The sequence below is a fragment of the Papio anubis genome, chromosome 3 (genome assembly GCF_008728515.1).
Source record: "Papio anubis isolate 15944 chromosome 3, Panubis1.0, whole genome shotgun sequence".
NCBI classification, from domain to species: Eukaryota; Metazoa; Chordata; class Mammalia; order Primates; family Cercopithecidae; genus Papio; species Papio anubis.
The window spans coordinates 147,036,402-147,050,259 of record NC_044978.1 but is presented as its reverse complement, the minus strand read 5'-3'; the positions used below and the strand labels follow the sequence as shown (position 1 = coordinate 147,050,259).

The following is a 13,858-nucleotide window of genomic DNA, read 5'->3' as shown; positions in this document are numbered from 1 at the left end:
ATTTTCTGTTAAATAATTTTAAAATGCATTAAAAACTTCTAGAGATGAGGCATGGTGACTCACACCTATAATCCCAACATTTTGGGAGGCCAAGGCAGGCAAATCACTTGAGCCCAGGAGTTTGAGACCAGCCTGAGCAACATGGTGAGACCCTATCTCTACAGAAAAATTTAAAAATTAACCAGATGTGGTGGCATGCATCCGTAGTCCCAGCTACTCAGGCTGAGGTGAGAGGATCACATGAACCTGGGAAGCAGAGGTTGCAATGAGCTGAGATGGTGCCACTGTTCTCCAGCCTGGACACTGTAATTGCTCTCCAGACTCTGTCTCAAAAAAAAACAAAAACTTCCAGATTTTCTAGTCCACTGTTAACATCATCATTACATTTCATTTATGAAAAATAAAAACTTCATTTGTTACTGTGATGGAACAGTCATGATTAACAGTTATGATTAACATTTATCCTTATAATATTGGAATAATTTAGAAAGGCTTAAGAGTGAATGCTGGCCAGACGTGGTGGCTCATGCCTGTAATTCTAGCACTCCGAGAGGCCGAGGTGGGCGGATCACCTGAGGTCGGGAGTTTGAGACCAGCCTGGCCAACCTGGTGAAACTCCATTGCTACTAAAAATAAAAAAATTAGCTAGGCGGGTTGGCAGGTGGCTGTAATCCCAGCCACTCGGGAGGCTGAGGCACGAGATTTACTTGAGCCTGTGAAGTGGAGATTGCAGTGAGGTGAGATCGTGCTACTGCACTCCAGCCTGGGCGACAGAGTGAGATTGTCTCAAAAAAAAAAAAAAAGTGTAAATGTTAATTTTTTACATTGGTGTGACTACTTCAGAACCTGCAAAATCGTTTTATGCTGATCACATTTAGTCCCTCTGAAAAAACCAAGGCCATAACGCTGCCTAAGGCAAGGAAATAGAACCTGGAAATATTAACCCTTATTTGTATAGTAGCTTTTTAATCCACATGCACTATTCCTTTCATTTCTCACATTGGTTGTGTTATATGATGATAAAGACCTGAGAAAGGAATTTTCTTCCAAAATACTAGTAACTCAGAGATTCATCTTTTGACTGAATCCTGCCTTTCTACTTTTTCTGCATATCAAAAAGGACACTTAGGTGGCCATGTTGTAAAATACGTAAAGTGGATAGCCAATTCTGTTTTGAATTCTTACAACGAGCCAGGATTACAAAAGTAATGCATGTCCTCGCCAGGTGTGGTGGCTCATGCCTGTAATCCTAGCATTTTGGGAGGCTGAGGCAGGCGAATCAGTTGAGCTCAGGAGTTTGAGACTAGCCTGGGCAACACGGTGAGAACCCCATCTCTACCAAAAATACAAAAAAATTAGCTGAGTGTGGTGCATGCCTGTAATCCCAGCTACTTGGGAGGCTGAGGCAGGAGAATCACTGGAACCTGACAGGGAGGGGTTGCAGTGAGCTGAGATCACATCACTGCACTCCAGCCTGGGTGACAGAGACTGTGTCTCAAAAAAATTTTTTTTAAGTAATGCATGGGCCAGGCACGGTGGCTTATGCCTGTAATCCCAACATTTTGGGAGGCCGAGGCAGGTGGATCACCTGAGGTCAGGAGTTCGAGACCAACATGGTGCAACCCTGTCTACTAAAAATAAAAAATTAGCCGGGTGTGGTGGCGCATGCCTATAATCCCAGCTACTCAGGAGGCTGAGACAGGAGATTCCTTGAACCTGGGAGGTGGAGGTTGCAGTGAGCTGAGATCACACCATTGCACTCCAGCCTGGGCGAGTGAAACTCCTTCTCAAAAAAAAAAAAATAATAATAATAATAATGCATGTCTTTATAGATCCGAGTACATTTTGAGATGTAAATTTAACCCTATTTCTTTTGTTTTCAGACAGTCTCGCTCTGTCAGGCTAGAGTGCAGTGGCGTGATCTCAGCTCACTGCTACCTCTGCCTCCTGGGTTCAAGTGATCCTCCTTCATCAGCTTCCCAAGTAGCTGGGATTACAGGCACCTACCATCACGCCCAGCTAATTTTTGTATTTTTAGTAGAGATAGGGTTTCACCGTGTTGGCCAGGGTGGTCTCGAACTCCAGGCCTCAAACGATCTGCCCGCCTTGGCCTCCCAAAGTGTTGGGATTACAGGCATGAGCCACCACCAGGCCTAACCTAACAAATTTAAAATAGAAATAGCTCAAGCTGCCTTAACTTATTTTACAGGAAAAAAATGGATTACTTTTCAGGCTAATTTTTTTGAGATTTCTAGATATTATCTAATAGGCCTTTTGCACAGTGTAGGCCAATGGCAGTTAAACATTTGTTAGCTAGAGAATCATTTGGTGAAATAAAATTCTCAGCCGGGCACGGTGGCTCACACCTGTAAACTCAACACTTTGGGAGGCCGTTGCGGGTGGATCACCTGATGTCAGGAATTCGAGACCAGCCTGGCCAATATGGCAAAACCCCGTCTCTACTAAAAATATAAAAAATTAGCCGGGCCGGGCGCGGTGGCTCAAGCCTGTAATCCCAACACTTTGGCAGGCCGAGACGGGTGGATCACGAGGTCAGGAGATCGAGACCATCCTGGCTAACACGGTGAAACCCCGTCTCTAATTAAAAAAAAAAAAAAATACAAAAAACTAGCCGGGCAAGGTGGCGGGCGCCTGTAGTCTCAGCTACTCGGGAGGCTGAGGCAGGAGAATGGCGTGAACCCGGGAGGCGGAGCTTGCAGTGAGCCGGAATCGCGCCGCTGCACTCCAGCCTGGGCGACAGAGCGAGACTCAGTCTCAAAAAAAAAAAAAAAAAAAAAATTAGCCTGGGGTGATGGCACGCGCCTGTAGTCCCAGCTACTCAGGAGGCTGAGGCACAAGAATCGCTTGAACCGGGCAGGCAGAGGCTGCGGTGAGCCGAAAATGCACCACTACACTCCAGCCTGGGCCACACAGTGAGACTGTCTCAAAAAAATATAAATGAATAGTCCTCGCTGGTGTCCAGGCGAGGTCCGCCGATGCCCTGAGCACCCGGCCTGCCACGGCGGCCCTGCAGACTGCCTCTGTCACCAGGACCCTCTGTCCACGTCCCCTGTGCGGCCAGCGTCAGAGCCATGGCGACCAAGAAGAGGCCACCAGAGCACAGCCGACCCCTTCGTCATCCGCCACTCAGAGCAAGCCTACACCCGTGAAGCCAAACTATGCTCTAAAGCTTACCCTTGCTGGCCACACCAACGCAGTGTCCTTCCTGAAATTCAGCCCCAATGGAGAGTGGCTGGCAAGTTCATCTGCTGATAAACTCATTAAAATTTGGGGTGCATGTGACCGGAAATTTGAGAAAACCGTCTGGTCACAAGCTGGGAATATCCAATATAGCCTGGTCCTCAGATTCTAACCTTTTTGTTTCAGCCTTAGATGACAAAACCTTGAAGATACAAAATACAGGAGGTGAGCTCAGGAAAGTATCTGAAAACCCTGAAGGGACACAGTAATTATGTCTTTTGCTGTAACTTCAATCCCCAGTCCAACCTTACTGTCTCAGGATCCTTTGATGAAAGTGTGAGAATATGGAATGTGAAAACAGGGAAGTGCCTCAAGATTTCACCAGCTCACTCAGATCCAGTCTTGGCCATTCATTTTAATTGTGATGGATTCTTGATAGTTTCAAGTAGCTATGATGGTCTCTGTCCATCTGGGACACTACCTCGGGCCAGTGCCTGAGACGCTCACTGATGATGACAACCCCCGGTGTCTTTTGTGACGTTCTCCCAGAACAGCAGATACATCCTGGCTGCCACGCTGGACAACACTCTGAAGCTCTGGGACTATAGCAACGGGAATTGCCTGAAGATGTACACTGGCCACAAGAACGAGAAATACTGCATATTTGCCAATTTCTCTGTTACTGGTAGGAAGCAGATTGTGTCTGGCTCGGAGGATAACCTTCTTTACATTTGGAACCTTCAGATGAAAGAGATTGTACAGAAATTACAAGGCCACACAGGTGGTGTGATCTCAACAACTTGTCACCCAACAGAAAACATCACCTCTGCCGCGCTAGAAAATGACAAAACAATTAAACTGCGGAAGAGTGACTGTTAAATCCCTTTGCTCCCTTACGTGATAGACTGTCAGGAAGTTGACCCGGATTGGCAAGAAACGTGGTGTCTCAGAGGTGGTCCCCCGGGGGTCTGTGCCTGCGGGTCAGGACGGGGCCTGATTTGAGCCTCCTTTTTGAAGACTATTTGGCTGAGTGTGGACCACTGGAAAGTGCTAAAAGTTGCTGGTGACATTTCTCGCCAATTCTTCTAACACTGGTGGCACGTGCCTGTAACACTGTCTAGGGAAGTGCCTTCTAATACCGTCTAGGGAAGAGTTCCTAGTCTATTGTGTTCAAACAGAATGAACAAAAATTTTTAATTTTTTGTTTCAAAAGGGTGAAGTTCAATTTTTAAAAATAATAAATATAATAAAAATCTCATGGAACATCAATGTAAAATAATTAAAATGGCATTTTATTAGCACAGTGTATGTTACAGTTTCAGGTTTGTAACATTTACTCTGTAAATAAAAATAGTGAATAAGAAAAATGAAGCTATTTTGATACACATGCAAAATTGGGATTTATGGATAACAGTTGCTGTCTTCAGCCTCAAGAGTCTACTTATTTGTTTTGGTTGCACAGTATTGAGAACAATTCCAATATAGCTAAATAATAGTAAATTTCAGTTAGTAGCATAGCTTAAAAAGAAAAAAAAGGCCGGGCGCGGTGGCTCAAGCCTGTAATCCCAGCACTTTGGGAGGCCGAGGCGGGCGGATCACGAGGTCAGGAGATCGAGACCATCCTGGCTAACATGGTGAAACCCCGTCTCTACTAAAAATACAAAAAACTAGCCGGGCGTGGTGGCGGGCGCCTGTAGTCCCAGCTACTCGGAGGCTGAGGAAGGAGAATGGCCTGAACCTGGGAGGCGGAGCTTGCAGTGAGCCGAGATCGCGCCACTGCACTCCAGCCTGGGTGACACAGCGCGAGACTCCGTCTCAAAAAAAAAAAAAAAAAAAAAAAAAAAAAAAAGAAAAAAAAATAGTAAATAATTTTTAAAAATTGTAAAACACCTCATCTTGGAATCTCTGGATGCTTTCCAGTTAAATTTAATACAGAAACTTGAAAGAGGAGTAGCAGGAGATGTTTTTGTTTTGTTTTGTTTTTGAAACAGAGTCTCACTCTGTCTCCCGCGCTGGAGTGCAATCACGCAATGTGGGCTCACTGCAACCTCCACCTCAAGTGGTTCTCGTGCCTCAGCCTCCTGAATAGCTGGGATTATAGGCACACACCGCCATGCCCGGCTAATTTTTGTGTTTTTAGTAGAGACAGAATTTCACCGTGTTGCCCAGGCTGGTCTGGAACTCCAGGACTCAAGTGATTCACTCATCTTGGCCACCCAAAGTGCTGGTATTACAGGCGTGCGCCAATACTCCCAGCTAATTTTTTATATTTTTAGTAGAGATGAGGTTTCACCATGTAGGCCAGGCTGGTCTCAAACTCCTGACCTCAAGTGATCCACCCACTTCGGCCTCCCAAAGTGCTGAGATTATAGGCTTGAGCCACTGCGCCCAGCCAGGGCTGCTATTTTTGAATCTGCTTTTACAGAGCAGGTGGTACCTTTCCCTTCCTCTTTTCCCTTTTCCTTGCTGGCTAGAATGAAAACATGATGCTTAGAGTGGGAGCAGCCACCCTGGACATGAAATGGGAGACTTGTGTCAAGGACAGCAGAGCGACCAGATGAGGAAGGCTTTGGCCTTTTCCAGCCCTTGACCACCTACCTGGACTTTTATGTGAGAGAGAAATACATTACTATTCTGCTTAAGACACTGTAATATTGGGTCCCTCTTAGAGCATCCAAGTTTATATGCTAATATAATTTGTAAATTATGTTTATTCTAATGCTCCTAAAATAAATGCCTATTAAAATTAAAAAAGATGTATATGCACCTAAAATAATCTCCCATGTTACTAGCATTATCTAGTGAGGAGTCTCTTACATGTCTGTATTCAAGAAAAATGAAGGGAGGAAGGGAGCAAGCGGTCACTGTATCCAACTTATCCTCTGAAGCTTTAAGTCTGCTTATACATATTATTTTGCAAGGCTAGCGCTACAAAACACTACAAGAACACACCTGAGTGGTCTAAAACTTAAACACACTGCCAGTATGTGGTGATGATAACAGCTAGTTGGGGACCACATGCTCTGGAAAGCTAGGATGAGTTTCTAAATGACTAACAAAGTTAATGCCTTTTTTTTTTTTTTTTTGAGATGGGGTCTCACTCTGTTGCCCAGGCTTGAGTGCAGTGGCACAATCTTGGCTCACTGCAGCCTCAACCTCCCTGGCTCAAGTGATCCTCCCACTGCAGCCCCCAAATAACTGGGACTACAGGTCCCCACCATCACACCTGCCTTTTTTTTTTTTTTTTTTGTCATTTTGGCAGAGATGGGGTCTTTCCATGTTGCCCAGGTGGGTCTCAAACTCCTGAACTCAAGCAATTCACCCACTGTGGCCTCCCAAACTGCTCGGATTATAGGCATGAGCTACTGCATCTGGCGTTTTTTTGTTGTTTTTTTAATGTGATAGCTGTGATTGTGCCAGTGCACTCCAGCCTGGGCAAGTGAGACTCTATCTCAAAAAAGCACAAAAAATCGACTGAGTGCAGTGGCTCATACTTGTAATCCCAGCACCTTGGGAGGCCAAGGTGGGTGGATCACCTGAGGTTAGGACTTCGAGACCAGCCTGGCCAACATGGTGAAATCCTCTCTCTAGTAAAAATACAAAAATTAGCCAGGCGTGGTGGCGGGCACCTGTAATCCCAGCTACTTGGGAAGCTGAGGCAGGAGAATTGCTGGAACCAGAAGGCAGGGGTTGCAGTGAGCCAAGATTGTACCATTGCACTCCAGCCTGGGCAACAAGAGTGTGAAGCTCTGTCAAAAACACATGCACACACATACATGGTAAATAAAATTTTAAAATTAAAAAAAAGAAAGTGACTACAAAAATAAAAAACACCTCAATGTTTCCTTTTACCATTTTCACCGCCCCCCGGCCTTTTTTTTTTTTTGAGACAGGATCTTGCTGTGTCACCCAGGCTGGAGTGCAGTGGCACAAATCGGCTCATTGCAATCTTGACCTCCCAAGCTCAAGTGATCCTCCCACCTCAGCCTCCTGCGTAGCTGGGACTACAGATACATGCTACCACTCCTTGCTAATTTTTTTCTAGTATTTGTAGAGTTGGGATCTCACTATGTTGCCCAGGCTAGTCTTGAACTCCTGGCCTCAAGTGATCCTCCCTTCTCGATCTCCCATAGTGAGGCAGAAATTAAAGAAAGAAGAAACAAAAACTAAAAGAGAAAAACAAGTTTCCCTATATTAGGTTGTCTCATCCCAAAAACAGTAACAGACAGAGCCCAGGCCCAGGCAAGGTCCTGATAACACTATCTAAGAAGTCAGAACCCAAAAGGAATATGCTCTGGAGACTCTCCCAGCACCCCCCAATATAAGGATAAGAAAAACAAAATTCCTCTTTTAATCCTTTACCCGCTCCCCACAAATATTTTGCAAGTTTTATAAGTTCCTGTTTCTGCTTCAATGCAGCTGCAAGGTCACAGCTGTAACGCAGCTGTGCTAGAGATTACAAGACGTGTCACTGTTTGATTAACTGTCTTTATTCTGCTTCTGTAAGCTTGCTTACAAAAATCAAGCCCTGTCTTTGTTCTGGTCTCAATTTTTTGGATGTGAGTCCACTGAGCCGGTGCACACATTAATAAAAATCCTCCTGTAACACCCATTTGGTCTCTCTGGTCCTCTGATTCCTGCAACATTTTGGTGAGCCATCCAGGAGAGGAGACGACAGGTTTGTTGTCTCCTTTGCCTGTGGGGCTGGAGCCCTGGGCTGGCAGGATACCTGTGACCCCAGGCGTGCCATCAGGAGAACTTCAACCCGGAGGGGAGATCAGCTCTTCTGCGACCCAGCGGCGTCCTTTCCCTGACAGTGCAAGGGAACCTAAAGGGTACAGGACGATTCCAGGGACAGCGCGCTTCAGGACCACGGTAAGGTATTGGGGCCCAAAGCAGGATCCGTCCCATAAGGACGAAAGGGAAGCTGATCACCTCCCAGGGTGCAACTAGTAGTCCGACACAGGATGCAAGAATGGCTTGTAAAGGTCGGGGAAACTTACACCCTAGCCAACCCAGGACGCGAGAGTGGCTTGCAAACACAGTTGAGAAAGGAGAACTGGGAGAGGGGAAGTGTGTGAAAGTGTGTGAAAGTTTGTTCCAGGAGGAACCAACGCGGGGAGTGACATGTGGGGCCTGCAGGTCTCTTAGTAGAGACTGTATGCTCCAAGCGAAGTGTGGGACCCACCAGGTCTAACTGGTCTGAAACAAAGGAAGAGTGAGTGTGCTATGCCTGGGAAGGAGGAAATGGGAGGAAAATCGTCAAAACCTACCCCTTTAGAATGGGGTTAAAGAACTTCAGAAAGGGTTATGCAGGGGACTATAGGATCAAGTTAACCCCCCAAGGGTTGAGGACCCTCTGTGAAATAGAATAGCCTTCTTTTGATGTCAGCTGGCCGGCTGAAAAGGCTATAGGTAGGGAAGCAATTGGCCGTGTATTTAGGGTTGTAACCGGGGTTGGAGGACAGCCAGGGCACCTGGACCAATTCACCTAATATCCACTCATGGCTGAATGCAGCCCTGCCTAGCAGCTTATTGCAGAACACTCCTAGCTGGAGCCATGCCCAAAGTGAAAGTAAAATCAGCTTTGCCGGCAAACAGGGAGACAAAGGAAAAGTCTCAAGGAGAGCAGGAAAAACCAGTTTTGCAAGCTCCAGAGAAGGCAAAAAACGCTTCCTCCCTATACTCCAATCTACCCACCTCTACTGAGACGAGCAGCCCCTGAGGGGTTAGGTCCAGATGGGTACACGCCCCCAACCTCACCCAATAGGGAAGAATCAGAGCTCCAGGAAGTTAAAGTGGAAGATCAGGAAAATCAGGCAAGCCTTCTCCAGTCAGGCCGCACTCAGGCTATGCAAATACCTCTCAGGGAGACAAGAGGACCCCCCTCTATCATAATGAACAAGGTCAAATCCAGAGAAGAGAATGAACCTTCATTCATTTTCAACTACTCATCTCCTAAACTGGAAGCACCATACCCCCTCCTACAAGGAGAAACCTAAGGCCCTTATAGATCTGGTGCAGTCCATCTTTCTAACACACAATCCAACTTGGCCAGACTGCAAACAGCTCCTCCTGACACTGTTTAATACTGAGGAGTGCCGGAGGATAACTCACTGGCTAGAAGCCAATGTACTAGCAGGCACAGTGAATGCTCAGCGTACGCTCAAGGCCGGTTCCCAGAAGCAGACCCGCACTAGGACCCAAATGATGTCACCCAGTTTCAGCAACTGCAGAGGTACCGAGAGGCAATCCTGCAAAGGTTGAGAAATGGCAGAAAAAAAGGCAATCAATATAGGGAAAATCTCAGAGGTGCTCCAGGGAGCAGATGAAAGCCCTAGCCAGTTTTATGAAAGACTGTGTAAGGCATTCCAGCTTTATATTCCGTTTGACACTGAAGCAGCTGAAAATCAGCGCATGGTGAACATGGCATTTGTAGGACAAGCCCAAGGGTGACATCAAATGGAAGCTGCAAAAGCTAGAAGGGTTTATGCAGGCATGAATGCCACCCAGCTTATAGAGGTAGCCACTAAGATGTATGTTAACCGTGACCAAGAGGCAAAGAAGGAAGCAGATCAGAGGCTTAAGAAAAAGGCAGGCTGGCCGTGGTGGCTCACGCCTGTAATCCCAGCACTATGGGAGGCCGAGACGGGCAGATCACGAGGTCAGGAGATCGAGACCATCCTGGCCAACACTGTGAAACCCCATCTCTACTAAAAATACAAAAAAATTAGCCGGGCTTGGTGGCAGGCACCTGTAGTCCCAGTACTCGGGAGGCTGAGGCAGGAGAATGACGTGAACCTGGGAGATAGAGTTTGCAGTGAGCCGAAATCACACTACTGCACTCCAGCCTGGACAACTGAGCAAGACTCCGTCTCAAAAAAAAAGAAAAGAAAAAAAAAAAAGAAAAAGGCCGATCTGTTAGCGGCAGCCCTCGTAGAAAGGGAAACTAGTATTGTAAGAGGATGTGGACGTGGACGTGGATGTGGAAGAGATCAAGTTAGGCAGAGATCTGAGAGCCGGCTGAGGCTAGAGAGAGATCAATGTACATGATACAAAAAGAAAAAAAAGTCAATGTCTGGCTGGGCGCGGGGCTCACGCCTGTAATCCCAGCGCTTTCGGAGGCCGAGGCGGGTGGATCACGAGGTCAGGAGATGGAGACCATCCTGGTTAACACAGTAAAACCCCGTCTCTACTAAAAATACAAAAAAATTAGCCGAGCATGGTTGCGGGAGCCTGTAGTCCCAGCTACTTGGGAGGCTGAGGCAGGAGAATGGCATGAACCTGGGAGGCGGAGCTTGCAGTGAGCCGAGATCACGCCACTGCACTCCAGCCTGGGTGACAGTGTGAGACTCCATCTCAGAAAAAAAAAAAAAAAAAGTCAATGTCTACACGGATTCTAAGTACGCCTTTGCTACATTACATGTTCATGGAGCTATATATAAAGAAAGAAGACTTTTAACTGCAGGAGGCAAAGAAATAAAGTACAAAGAATAAATTCTACAGCTCTTAAATGCTATGTGGGCTCCAAAAAAAGTAGCTATTATGCATTGCAAAGGGCACCAAAAGGCAGGAACACTAGAGGCCAAAGGAAACAGAAAAGCAGACAGGGAGGCAAAACGGGCAGAAGTGACTACCCTGCACTGTAAAGAGGAGATCTTAGCTTTGCCTCTCCTCCCAGAGCTTCCCCTGCCAGAGGCCCCAAATTATTCTCCAAATGAAAGGGTGTAATGTGCCCAAGAGGCTGGAAATTACATTGAAGGAGGATGGTGGAAATTCTTAGATGGGAGGCTAGCCATTCCTGAAATGGTAGCCCCTAAGTTTATAAAACAATTCCATCAAAGAACTCATATTTTTAAAAAATGGCATTAGAGACAGTACTTAGACGCCATTTCTGTGTGCCACGGCTCACTGTCATTGCCCGAGCCATTTGTGAACAGTGTCTAACCCGTGTTCAGAACAACCCTCGGCAGGGGCCTACCCAGCCCCCAGGATTTCAAGAAATAGAGGCCACACCTTGTGAAAACTTGCTTCTGGACTTTTCCGAGCTGCCCCTAGCAGGAGGCTATGGGTACATGTTGGCCTTTGTACCTTCTCAGAGTAGGTCCAGGCTTTCCCCACCCAGACAGAAAAGGTGCAGGAAGTAACTAAAGTACTGATAAGAGACATTATTCCCAGATTTAGACTGCCTCTAACTCTAGAGTCAGACAACAGACTGGCATTTGTAGCTGAAATAGTTCAAGACCTAACATGGCTGTTAAAAATAAAATGGAAATTACACACGGCCTACCAGCCACAAAGCTCAGGAAAAGTGGAGCGCATGAACCAGACGGACACACAAGCAGCTACTGAAGAAATATTGCCAGGAGACTTACTTGAGATTAGATCAAGTCTTGCCCATGGTCCTCCTCCGAGTCAGGTGCACTCCCACTAAGCAAACTGGGTATTTGCCCAATGAGATTTTGTTTAGCCGGTCACCCCTAATCATAGGTCAGATTAAAGGTGATCTCCGTGAGCTACGAAAACTAACTTTGAGAAACCAAACACAGGTTTAGGGATAGCCATGTAAACAGTTCATAGCTCGGTACATGAAAGAGTACCTGTAAGTCTAACAGACCCAGCACACCTATTTAAACCTGGGAGCTTTGTTTGGGTTAAAAAAATGGAATCCAACCACTTTGGGACCCATAAGAGATAGGCCCCATACTGTAATCTTGTCCACTCCCACTGCTGTTAAAGTTGCAAGAATCGTGCCTTAGATCCACCACAGTCGGCTGAAACTGGCGGCCCAAGACCGGTAGAGCAGCCAGCAAGATCCAGACCACCCGACTCGACTCATCCTGCGACAAAACCAAGCTGCCAGTAGAGACAGCAGCCCTGCTCTGGTCACTCCGGAAGCTGACCAGTCTACGCACGGTGGAAGCTGGTAGAAACAACAGGCCTGCTGTAGTCACCCCAAAGGCTGACTAGTCTATGCACGGCTGAAGCCTGAAGAATCATCATCAGGGAAGTAAATGTAGCCAGAAATCTTAAGTCCAATGACTTTCCCTATAATATTAATTGTTTTACTGTTGTTCTGTCGCTTTAGCCAACCCACTTCTCTGGGTAAACACCTCTTCTGTCCATGCTAGATAGAAGCATGCCAATCCTTGTTTTGCTCTTGCTAGTTCCCATATCTATGCTAAAAAGAGAAAGACTCACAGAGGAACGCCCGCACTGCCTGCTACCACATGGTTAAGAAACACAAGAGTTAAGACTTTATTGTACTATACATATTATGAGTGAACAGGAAACCATCTGGGGACTTGCATGCACAACTAGACTATTTATTCAGTCTGTGACCCAAGAGATGGCCAACCTTATATATGCTATAATCCCAAGCTCATACCTGAAAACCAAAAGAGTCCCCAGACTCCCTCTTTAGAGGTTGGTTTTCGTCCTTTGGTGGATTTAAAACATAAATGGAAGTGGTGCTGGTTATATTAAGTGGTTGCTTAATACTCCCTTGCCTCTTACCCCTGCTTGTCAGAAGCATTCAATCGACTATAGAAGTCTTTTTTTTTTTTTTTTTTTTTTTTTTTTTGAGGCGGAGTCTCGCTCTGTCGCCCAGGCTGGAGTGCAGTGGCGCGATCTCGGCTCACTGCAAGCTCCGCCTCCCGGGTTCCCGCCATTCTCCTGCCTCAGCCTCCGGAGTAGCTGGGACTACAGGCGCCGCCACCACGCCCGGCTAGTTTTTTGTATTTTTAGTAGGGACGGGGTTTCACTGTGTTAGCCAGGATGGTCTCGATCTCCTGACCTTGTGATCCGCCCGTCTCGGCCTCCCAAAGTGCTGGGATTACAGGCTTGAGCCACCGCGCCCGGCGACTATAGAAGTCTTAGTAGACGAAACAACCACCACTCGACTAATGGCTCTAAGTACCAGCCATTGCCAACGGAAGAAAATTATGCTGCCATGAAGAATTAAATAATAGTGATACTTTCTATTAAACTTTATTTATAAAAAGCATCAAAGGGGGGAATAAGGCAGAAATTAGAGAAAGAAAAAATAAAAACTAAAAGAGAAAAACAAGTTTTCCTGTATTAGGCTGTCTCATCCCAAAAAGCAGTAACAGACAGAGCCCAGGCCAAGGTAAGCCCCTGATAACACTATGTAAGAAGTCAGGACCCAATAGTGCTGGAATTAGAGTCAGGAACCACCATGCCCGGCCCATTTTAACCATGTTAAAGTGTACAATTCAGTGGCATTAAGTACATTGCCAATGTTATGTAACCATCAGTGTCTCCATTTTGACAACCGAATGAAGTCCAAGCTCAGTGTAGAGTTCAAGGCCTTCCACAATTTGTCCTTGGTCTAATCTTCCAGTCTGCTCCAGCTATTCTTCCTCCTACTCCCTTCAACTCCAGAAAAAAGATAACTTGCTTTCCCTAAAAGCAGCCTGAATCTTCCTGCTTCCATCTTTTTCTTCCCATTGCTTCTGCCATAGACCTGCCCATTCGAACCCACCCTTCCCCTACTAAGATCATGTCTCTCCATTAAGATCCACCTCAAATGCCACCCTGCCTCTGGGAAGCCTTCCTGTTTTCCTCAGCTGGAGTAATCTACCTCTGTGCCCACACAGCATTTTAAAAAATCATTTATGGCTATTTTCTTGGTTGG

At 46.3% G+C, this 13,858-nt stretch overlaps 1 pseudogene; it reads left to right on the top strand.

The window, feature by feature from the left end:
* The first annotated feature begins 2,962 nt into the window (after positions 1-2,962).
* On the top strand, positions 2,963-4,720 carry LOC101006862 (annotated as a pseudogene).
* Positions 4,721-13,858: the final 9,138 nt, after the last annotated feature.